Here is a 10,582-nt window from a genome sequence, read left to right as displayed (position 1 = left end):
CCTGAGCCCATAATTGCCTTTGGGTCCAGGTGCAATTGTACACTTACAACATAATTATTGAATATGTCATATTACTAAAGAATAGATAGATAAACATTTGAGTTGCCACGCAGTGGGTTGGAGGATCTTCAAATTGGTTTGGATTAAAACTTGGTCCATCAGGTGGAATGATATTTGTTTATGAACTTATAAAAATTACATTAAGCAAATCTTACATTAATAATATATATATATATATATATATATATATGAATATATAACTTTACTAAATGAACTATTTGTATTACTAATTGATTATAAATAATCATTTGGAATATGTTGAACTCATTTACAAATTTACACAATATTTCATTGTTTTTTGAAATAGCTAGATTGTGGGGAGCGAAAGATGACATTTGAATAACCAATATAAGACACTACAAATTATATCATTATCGCTCGGCTATCATTTGAACCCCAACACAATCCAATTTTAGGTCTATGAAATAAACATTATATATATATATATATATATATATATATATATATATATATATATATATATATATATATATATATATATTCAAATCAAGTCTTATAGTGAAAATTTGTTCATGAACACATAATTATGTCTTCGCCTTAATTTGTTTAATAGTCTAGCCTAAACTTAGGTTTGAATTTGACTCATTTGCTATGTAAATGAACATGATCAAGATTTTTCTCAAGTTGAGTCTAAAATGTTTATAAACAATTTATTTCATTTATAACTCTAGTAGTAGGAGTTTTTTAAGGGTGTAGATGGCACTTAAAGCTCTTTTGCATGTTATTTAAGGTACAAGTATTACAACAAAAAAGAAAAAGAAAAAGGGTAGTGTTGATAGAATAAACTTGAAGTAAACTCAATGGACTTGGGCCTTGTGTTTTGACATTTTTATAATAACGCTTAATCTGTAGCATTAATATTTAATAGACATGCCAAAGAGAGATGAATGGGACTGGAGTGGAGTCCAATTATTTTTATCTTTGATTTAATCAAATCGCTTTTCATAAGCTCTTGAACAGGAAGGACTTTTATATGCAGAGCAAGAATGACTTTGAAAATTTTACTTAACCCATTCAAAGAAGATTTTTTTTTTTTTTTGAGAAACATTTCAAAGAAGACTTTGAATGAGATAAGAAAATGAAAGGCAAATGCTCTTCGGCTATATATGTAGTCCTAGACATATGCTTCTAAGTGCGATAAAAATGGCCTTTAAGAAGTTCATTTCGGTGGTTCTCTTCATTTTGATGCTTCTCTCTGCCTCAAAAGCAGAAATAAGGGGAGTAACCGAGACATCCAAGCTTGGTGTGACAAGTAATTAATCTGTCCTTATTCTTGGATTTTATATACTATTTGTTAATTTTTCAGAAACGTTAAAGTTGTATTTTTTTTGTTGATAATGTGGATCAAATGGTGAAGAAAATCTTAATTTCCTTCTCTTTTTTTTTTTTTTTATAATAAAAAATGTCAAAGATAGCTCTTTCTAACAATATTTGATCAACCAAATTTTTTTTGGTGGATTAGAGTGGAAAAATTGTGAGCTCTCAGCCAAAATGTGCAAAAAGAAGAGAACAAAATTAGATAGGTTTTAAACAATCAAAATATGAAAGATTTTTCAGTAGGTTTGAAATAGATAGGTTTTGGGCGATGATTTTTTTTTTTTTTTTTTGAGAAAGTGGATGATGCTGTTTTAATTAGTAACATAAACATATTGTATATGCTCGTTAGTAAATGTGTATATATAATGCTACTGCTAATAAATTTTTAGATATATAGTATATTTTAGGTGAAAACATTATTTTGGCCTTTACATTTTGGGTTCACAATTAATTTAGTTCTTACATTGTTCTAGCAATCAATTTGGTCCCTCTTATTTTCATTTTACAATCAATCTAATTATTACCATTATCTCACTAACAGAATATGTTTACATGGCAAACGGATTGTACACTTAGCACACTTAAGCTCACATGGCAAGTAAAATAATATTAAAAAAATTTATTTAATATTTAAATAATGTCATGTAAGCATTTAATTTTTTTAAAATAAAATAATATAAATTTTCAATTTTAAAGAAAAAAAATTTGTAAAAACGTTTCCAACTTTCCTGCATTTTCTTTGCAACCAAACACACCAACACCGAAACACATATCATAGGAGCATTTACCAACCACCAACTCTCCAAAACACAAAAATAACCCAGAAATCCAAAGGCAACGTCATCTTTGCAAGAACATGTTCGGTTTAATTCTCTCTCTCTCTCACCCATACTCACTTAGAGCAAAACAAGACCTTTGCCTTGAAAGCCAGCTCGTTATATTGAACCATTAATTAGGAAGAAGAAAACCATTCGATGCATCACTCTGCTACACGATGTGGGTATTTTGTTCTGATTTGGGTTTTCTTGCTTTGGTTTTGCTTGAAATCTTACTTCTTTCATAGATTGCAAATACTTCTTTTTGAAAATCAACCATTTCCACTGAAATTCGTGGACCCACTTGAGCAATCTGACTTATGCTCTCTTCAATCTTTACCGTTTCTTCGAATTTCCTCTTCGGACAATTTTATTTTTTTTCCTTCTTATTTTTTTCAATCACGACCGTTCGCAAAGTCAATCCAAGAAGCTATGAGTTACCAGCAAACCCAATAAAGTTGATACTTTGACCTTCAAATCTTCAATTCAAATTTTAATTTAAATCGAGAAATTAATTTTTCTGGCTTCATGTTGATCTTCGGGGTCCAGGTTCTTATGTTCTTTATTTCTTTGGGTTTATGCTTTTTCTTTTTTGTTCAAATTTTTTTTTCTTTTCTCCTTTAGAATTAAGAATTTTTTTTTTTAAATTTAAATGCTGACATGACATTATTAAAATTTGAATTAAATTTGTTTAATATTATTTTTATTTGGCACATAAGCTAAGTTTGCCAAGTGTGCCATTCAAGTGTAGCATATTCCGTTAGTGAGATAACGGCAATGACTAAATTAATTGCAAGATAAAATAATAGGAATTAAATTGACTGCTACAAAAATGTAGAGACTAAATTGACTATGATCTTAGAATGTAAGGATCAAAATAGTTAATTCGCCTATATTCTATTAAGCTATTTTAGTTTGGCTCCCAAAAATTCATGCAGTTATTTTTTCTTTTTCTTTTTTCAGAGAAAAAAAAATTCATGTAGTTTAATTGACAATTTTTGACGTTTTCACAAAAACACATCTAGAACTCAAAATTCCCCATCTCCCATTATAACTATTGATTTAAAATTAAAAATAAATAAATAAATAACTCTGCCTTGCCTCATTTTAGGTGGGGTTTGCTATTAATGTGAAATCAGGTAATATCAGTATCCCAAGAATTATTAATACTAAATGATTTTCTCAGGAAATCTATTATGAATTTATGAAATCAATTTTCGAAGTTATTCGGCATTAATTTCTTTCTCTTTCAGATTTTGAGGGTCGAAAGCTGAAACGCCTGCCAGACCAAGCTGGTTCCCCTTGCTGCTACGGATACAAGACCCCTCCCAGCAATTCTTGAGTTCCTGTGATTCTCTATAAGCCCCATAATGTTTGAGACGCGTAGCTCATGAATAAAGTTAAGGAGCGAAGGATTTCGTCTTCCACTGCATTGTGCTTTATAATAAGCTTCAACGCTTTACTGTATGCAATTACTGTCTAATTTTTTCCACTTTTGCTGATTCATGTAATTTTGAATATGATTATACATTTATACTAGCAGTGAAGCACGTCCAGTGCGAATTGTAGTACTAATTTGTGTGCTTAATTAGGAAAGGTATAAAGACATTTACGATTTAAGACTTTTAAGGGCCAAAATGGGCAAATGCCCTTTTCGTGCAAAAAAACCAGCGTTCTACTCTCTTTCCCAAACTAATTAGGGAAATGCTCCTCTTTTGAGACTCGATTTTTTCAAAATCAAGTTTCAATATAAAACTCGATGTAGAAAATCAAGTACGGGGTGATCAAACTAAAAAAAAATTTGCATGGAACTCGAGTTCATAGAGCTCGAGTTCTATGCAAAAACGCTGCTATAGGGCTCCCTAAACGTAGCTATATGATCAAACTTTAAAAAAAAAAAAAAAAAATTGTAAGTTTGATCGCTCCATACCCTATAGCTTTTTTAAAGCCCTATAGTGGCGTTTTAAAGCCCTATAATGACGTTTTAAATGGAACTCAAGTCTATCCATGCAAGTTTTTTTTAAGTTTGATCGCCCCATATTTATAGCTACGTTCAGGGAGCCCTATAGCGGCGTTTTTGCATGGAACTCGAGCTCCATGAACTCAAGTTTCATGCAATTTTTTTTAAAATTTTTAGTTTGATTGCCCTATACTCGATTTTCTACAAATCGAGTTTTACATTGAAAATCGATTTTGAGAAAATCGAGTTTCAAAAGAGGGGCATTTCCCTAATTAGTTTGGGAAATGAGGCAAAATGCTGGATTTTTTTGTGTGAAATGGCATTTGCCCATTTTGACCGACTTTTAAGTATATTTGCATATCTCTCTCTAAAAAAAAAAAGAAGTATATTTTCATATTGTTGTAAAGTTGAATCTTGATTTGAAACACTAGAAAATGACTATTGAATAATAGATAGTAACCAACTCTTCTCTTTAATAGCTTAATCCATCCCGCAAGTTCTTAATGATATAGATTTTTTATTTTCAATCTAAACGGGTGGGGGAAGGAAAATTAGTGCTGGATCAAAGGGCTGCATCCCCAATTTTTTCATTTTCTAGCTATATCATTATTGCCTATAAAATATTTAAATGTCAATTTAAAAAAAAATAATAATACTTAAAACATGAGTTCATAGTAATTAACATCCAACAAATACAAATTTTTGCATATTAGAAGAGTGAGAACTTATGATCCAATGATAAAATTTTAAAATATTATCCAATATTTAAGTCTCCATCCTCCATAGTAACTATTGAATTATAAACTATAATGGCGTAAATACACTTTTAGTCCCTACATTTTGCCTTTTTTTTCATTTTGGTCTCTACATTTTAATTTTACCACTTTTAATCCTTAAATAAATTAGTGCGTGTTATTTTGGTCCTTTCCATCAGTTAACAGCCGAAAATATCTCGTGGCAAACGAAGTGCACTGTTGACACAGTAAAATGCTGACGTGACGAATAAAATAATTAAAAAAATTATTTGTTATTTAATAAATGCCAAGTCAGCGTAAAATAATAATAAAAAAAGACATTTTCATGTTTTTTTCCTAAATTCTTTTAAAATAAAATAAGAATTTCGGATGTTTTTTCTCACCCATGTCTTGGTGTTTTGGGCCTCTTGCATGCACAGATTGACGGAGATGGAAGGGGGTACGATGGCTGGGTCGCGGATATGTAGCTAGGTCCAATTTAAGTTTTGTTTTGGTCACAATTTAAATCTGATTTGGGTTTTGCTTGGGTCCCGATTCAAATCCAATTGGGTTTTGGCTGTGTATGATTTAGCTTCTCTCTCTCTCTCTCTCATGGCAAATCTTGGTGATGGATTGGTTGAGATTTGGGTTTGTGGATCATGTATGGGTTGCTCTGAATTTGTGTTTGTGATCTAGTTTTTGGTTGTGAGACAACTGATAGTTTGTGGGTTTTGATTGCGAATCTCATGCCTAAAAATTGGTGGCTGGAGCTCCTGAGGGACGTGACGGAGACGATCCTCCAAAGACTTGGCGCAGTCGAGATCCTCGAGACCGCGCAGAAGGTGTGCACACTGTGGCACAATATCTACAAAGAACCTTCCATTTGGTGCAACATCAATTTCTCCTCACTCAGATCGGTGCTTTGCTCTCTCTCTCAGCAGTGGGTCAATTTTCATTTTCCCCTCTCTCTCGGCAGTTGACTCTCGATCTCTCCTTCAGCTCTTTTTAAGTTTTCTATCTTTCTCTCTTTTTCTTGGTTACACAATCATAGAACAAATTTTCAACAAAAAAAAAAAACAGAGAGTTTTTCTTTACCTTTTTAGCAGAGAGATATTGAAATTCATTGATGGGTATTTAGAATTTGCCCTTTGCGAAGAAGATTTTTCCACTATTCTGGGTTTGCAATCTCTAGGTTTGCTCGTCGGCGCTGCTGGGTCATGACGAAGGAGATAGCGCTGCCGGTACACATCGAAGAGATGGGTGAAGTAGCCCTGGCGAGAAACGGTGGAGATCGACGAGGGAGCTTCTTCTAGAGTTATGGGTTCGGGTTTGTGCTTTGGGAGAGTATGTGGGCTGAAGGGGAAATGAGAAAAGAGAAAAAAAAAATGGGGATGAAACCTTCTGCAGGTAGGCTAACAGCTTTGCTCTGACCAAGTTACAGGTATGGATCTCACAAAAAGTTGAAAAATTTGAGTGATGACAAGCTGAGTGATGTGTGCCAAATGGGTGGGTATAAAAAATGGGGTATTTTGAGTGATGAGTGACAAAAATTGAGTGAAAAGTGATGAGCAATGAAAAGAAAAAAACCAAACAGGCCTCAGCCTCTTGCCTAGGTGAAAATGGCCAAATACCACCATTTTCAGAAATTTGTAGTAATTAAGCACTGTTTCGGAACTAAAATGGGAATCTACCACTTTTTATGGAGATCGGCAAGGGAGCTTCTTCTAGAGTTATGGGTTCAGGTTTGTGCTTTGGGAAAGTATGTGGGCTGAAGGGGAAATGAGAAAAGAGAAAAAATGGGGATGAAACCTTCCACGAGTAGGCTAACAGCTTTGCTCTGACCAAGTTACAGGTATGGATCCCACAAAAAGTTGAAAATTTTAAGTGATGACAAGCTGAGTGATGTGTGCCAAACAAGTGGGTATAAAAATTGGGGTATTTTGAGTGATGAGTGACAAAAATTGAGTGAAAAGTGATGAGTAATGAAAGAAAATAAACCAAACAAGCCTCAGCCTCTTGCCTAGGTGAAAATGGCCAAATACCACCATTTTTAGAAATTTGTAGCAATTAAGCACTGTTTCAAAACTAAATGGGAATCTACCACTTTTTATGTACTCGAGTTTACTAAACTCAAGTTCTAAAAGGTACTCGAGTTTACTAAACTCGAGTTCCTAGTTTCATTCCACCGTGGTGCTGCTGACCTGGAATTTGTACAATTAAAAAAAAATGTGGTACTCTAGCTTGGTAAACTCGAGTTCCATGCAACACAATACTTGAGCATACCAGGCTTGAGTTCTTTGTAAATAAAATGCTAGTTATTTTTTTTCCACGGTACTTATGGAACTCGAGCTTGGTAAACTGGAGTTCCTTATAACTTTTTTTTTTTGGATAATCGAAATAAACATAAACATAAAAATAAGTAGTTTTTTTATATTTTTATTTATTTAAATAGAAGCATTTTAAAATATAGAGATTTTAATTTCAAAATATGAATTTTTAAGCCACTCATACCCATAAATAAACATAAACATAAAACTAAGTAGTTTTTTTTTTTATGTTTTTATTTATTTAAATAGAACCATTGTAAAATATAGAGATTTTAATTTCAAAATATAAATTTTTAGGCCACTCATACCCCTTGTTCAATTATTTTTGACACACTCATTAATTTCTTACTTCTAAAAGCGTCATGGTCAAATTGGTTAAAATATTGAGGTTACAATTAGAAATTAGAACAACATGTAAAAGAAAATCTCACTCCATTTTTAGCCATGGGCACACCGAAAGAAATTTAAGCTACATATTGTTACTTTATCAATCCTATTCGGAATTACCGTATGGTCAAATGATTGATAAGTATTGCAGAAAGAGTGGACCACTCGGATATAAAAAAGAACTTAAGTTTTACCACATCTGGATATGTAAGTTCTTGACTTGTAGTGTTTCTAAGAGGAATGTGAAACATTTTTTATATATATCTAAATGTTTGGCTAATGATGTGAAAGTCGCTTTGGTAACTTTATTTCTTGGCGAGTTGTAGCATCCCATGTTTAAATATTGTTCACTATTTTCTCATAAAACACCTCCTGAAATTGTGTTCTCTAAATTTAAAAGCCAAATGTGTATGCTCTTTCATGTTAAATTTCACAATAATCGAATTTTTTTTCTGCATTGATAAAATCTGTTTCTTCATTAATAAAATTTGCTCTGTGCACATCATGTTTACTGTATATTCAAATCTACTTAGTGCGTTCATAAATTTTTTTTCTACATTAATTAAAATTGTTCATTGTTCTCTTCTAAAAATTGTTCACTATTTTCTGCATAAACTATTTCTAGCATTTTGCATAAAATTATTTTATGTTCAACATTATTTAAAAAATTGTTCACTCTCATAATCTGTATGCTTTTTCATGTTTACAGTATATTCAAATCTGCTTACTGCATTCATAAAATCTATTTTCTGTATTAATTAAAACTGTTCATTGTTTTCTCATAAAAATTGTTCACTGTTTTCTACATAAACTATAAGGTTGAAATTTATCAACCATTTTGTTGGCTTTATTTCGTTCCAATTTGCTAGTAATTTAGCATTTAGAAACCTTGTATTTAGGTGGGATTCATGTAAGGGTAGTGTGTAAGAAAATGTGAAGAAATGCTCAAGACTGTGCAGTGAAGCAGGAACTCGCGGTTGGATCTCACGGGTGGCTCGTGGCTTGCAAGCCACCAGATGATGCACATGAGTGAAGCATGCAAAGAAGATGAACAGTCATGCTAGCTAGAGCACTACAGGAAAAAAAGTCCAGTCTAGCCATTCTATTTGCTCGCAGCTTGAACTCATGACTCAATCAAGTCACGAGGCCAAGTTGCTAGCCAGCTCTGTTTAGAAAAACTTGACTCTTCGCATTCCTTTCTCACTCCAATATAAATACCCCTTATACCCATGAAAGTAGAGAGCTTCTAGAGAGAAGTTTTGAGAGAGAAACCCTAGAGAAAAACAAGATTGACTCATCCACAATCTTCACATAGAGACTCTTCAAATTCTTCTACTCTCTTCCTCTCCATTATTATATCCTTGAGAGGTACATTACCAAAACCTTTTCTCACCATACCCATATATGTGAGAAGGTTGTTTGGTGCTTTGGGAAACAATTAAGAAGGGACCAATTTCATATTGATTGATGCTATGGGCTATAGCGAAATCCGATAAGCTAAAGAAGAAATAGGTTCGGCGCAACTTCATTAGAGTAGGAGCTTGGAGCGCTTAGGTACACTAGGTAAATTAGGCTTGGAGGGTCTTCTACTGTCCATGTATCCCAATTACATTCTTTAGTGGATTATTGACCGTTTGGAGGGTGGCGGAGAGGTTTTACGCCGAGGGCTTCGGTTTCCTCTTCAATAACACATCGTTGTGTTGTCCTTGTGTTTGCATCTCTCTTCTCTTAATATTTGCCATTTAATTTCTGTTGTGGATCCGATTTTATTTGGTTTAGATTGTTTATCAATTCTGTTATAAGCTTATGTTCATTTTTTGCACATACTTTGTTTGATATTAAGCTTGAATTGGTATTTTGTAATTTGGGGGTCTAAACATTCATAGGTGTTTTATACACATTTTGAACTATCAATTGGTATCAGAGCGAGTACACTTGTTGTAGTTTAAATACCTAAGTGTGATCTTGACCCCTTGTGTTATTTTCCATGGATAGTGCTTTGTATGCTTCTATGCATGTTTTGGATGTTGATGAATGTAACATGCCACGTGTTTGTGAAAATGTCTCTATGAGTGATAATCCTCATGATTGTGATGCTATGTTACATGAATCCTTGGGTGTTGATGATATTCCTAACATTAAAATCTTTAAGAAAAGGGTAAGAAGTTTCATAAGGATTTGAGCAAGTTATTTTGTGAAAATGATGATTTGATTGCTAAGCTCAATAAATCCAACAAATTGGTTGAAAAATATAAGAAACTTGCTGAAATTTCTCTCGAAAAGCTGAAAGAGTTTGAATGTTTAAATATGAACTTGGATGCTAAACTTGTTTTGTCTAACAAACTTGTTGATGAGCTAAAATGTGAAAATGAATCTCTTAAGATGCATGCCAAGTGTTTGATTGCTGAACATATTGTTAAAAAGGATGAAAATATTTGTTGCAATCATGTTGTGGTACCTGATTTTGTGTCTAATGTGTGTTTTACCTCTAAAGACAAATCGGTGTACATTCCTCTACACAAAAGAAATCAAAAGGTGGAGAGAAAGGCTCTTAAGTCAAAGCCTTTGTTTAGGTCTCAACCTAAGGCTTTGGATGGATCTAAATTTGTTCCAACTTGCCACCATTGTGGTGTGATTGGTCATATAAGACCTCAATGTCATAAGTTGAAGAGGAAACAAAACCATGTTGCTAGAGAACATAATTTCAAGAGGAGTTTTATGAGAAAAAAGTAAACAATTTAGATTTGACTTTTAAATTTATGAGAAACCATGTTGCTACAAATTTGGCTTTTAAATTTAGAGAACATAATTTCAGGAGGTGTTTCATGAGAAAACGGTAAACAATTTTTTAAATAGTGAACAAAAAATAATTTATGCAAAAAAGAGTGAACAATTTTTTAAAATAATGCTGAATAGAAAATAATTTTATGTAGAATGCTAGAATTAGTTTTTGCATAAAAC

The 10,582-nt window shown here is 32.7% G+C and overlaps 1 long non-coding RNA gene across 1 annotated transcript; it reads left to right on the top strand.

The window, feature by feature from the left end:
• The first annotated feature begins 1,213 nt into the window (after positions 1–1,213).
• Positions 1,214–3,788, top strand: LOC142621100 (uncharacterized). The gene is made up of 2 exons (XR_012841700.1): positions 1,214–1,333; positions 3,467–3,788. It is a non-coding gene; the product is annotated as an uncharacterized LOC142621100 (long non-coding RNA).
• The last annotated feature ends 6,794 nt before the right edge of the window (positions 3,789–10,582 follow it).

The sequence above is a fragment of the Castanea sativa genome, chromosome 12, assembly GCF_040712315.1.
Source record: "Castanea sativa cultivar Marrone di Chiusa Pesio chromosome 12, ASM4071231v1".
Classification (NCBI taxonomy): domain Eukaryota; kingdom Viridiplantae; phylum Streptophyta; class Magnoliopsida; order Fagales; family Fagaceae; genus Castanea; species Castanea sativa.
The sequence above is the reverse complement of the archived record's forward strand: the minus strand, read 5'-3'. Positions and strand labels throughout refer to the sequence as shown.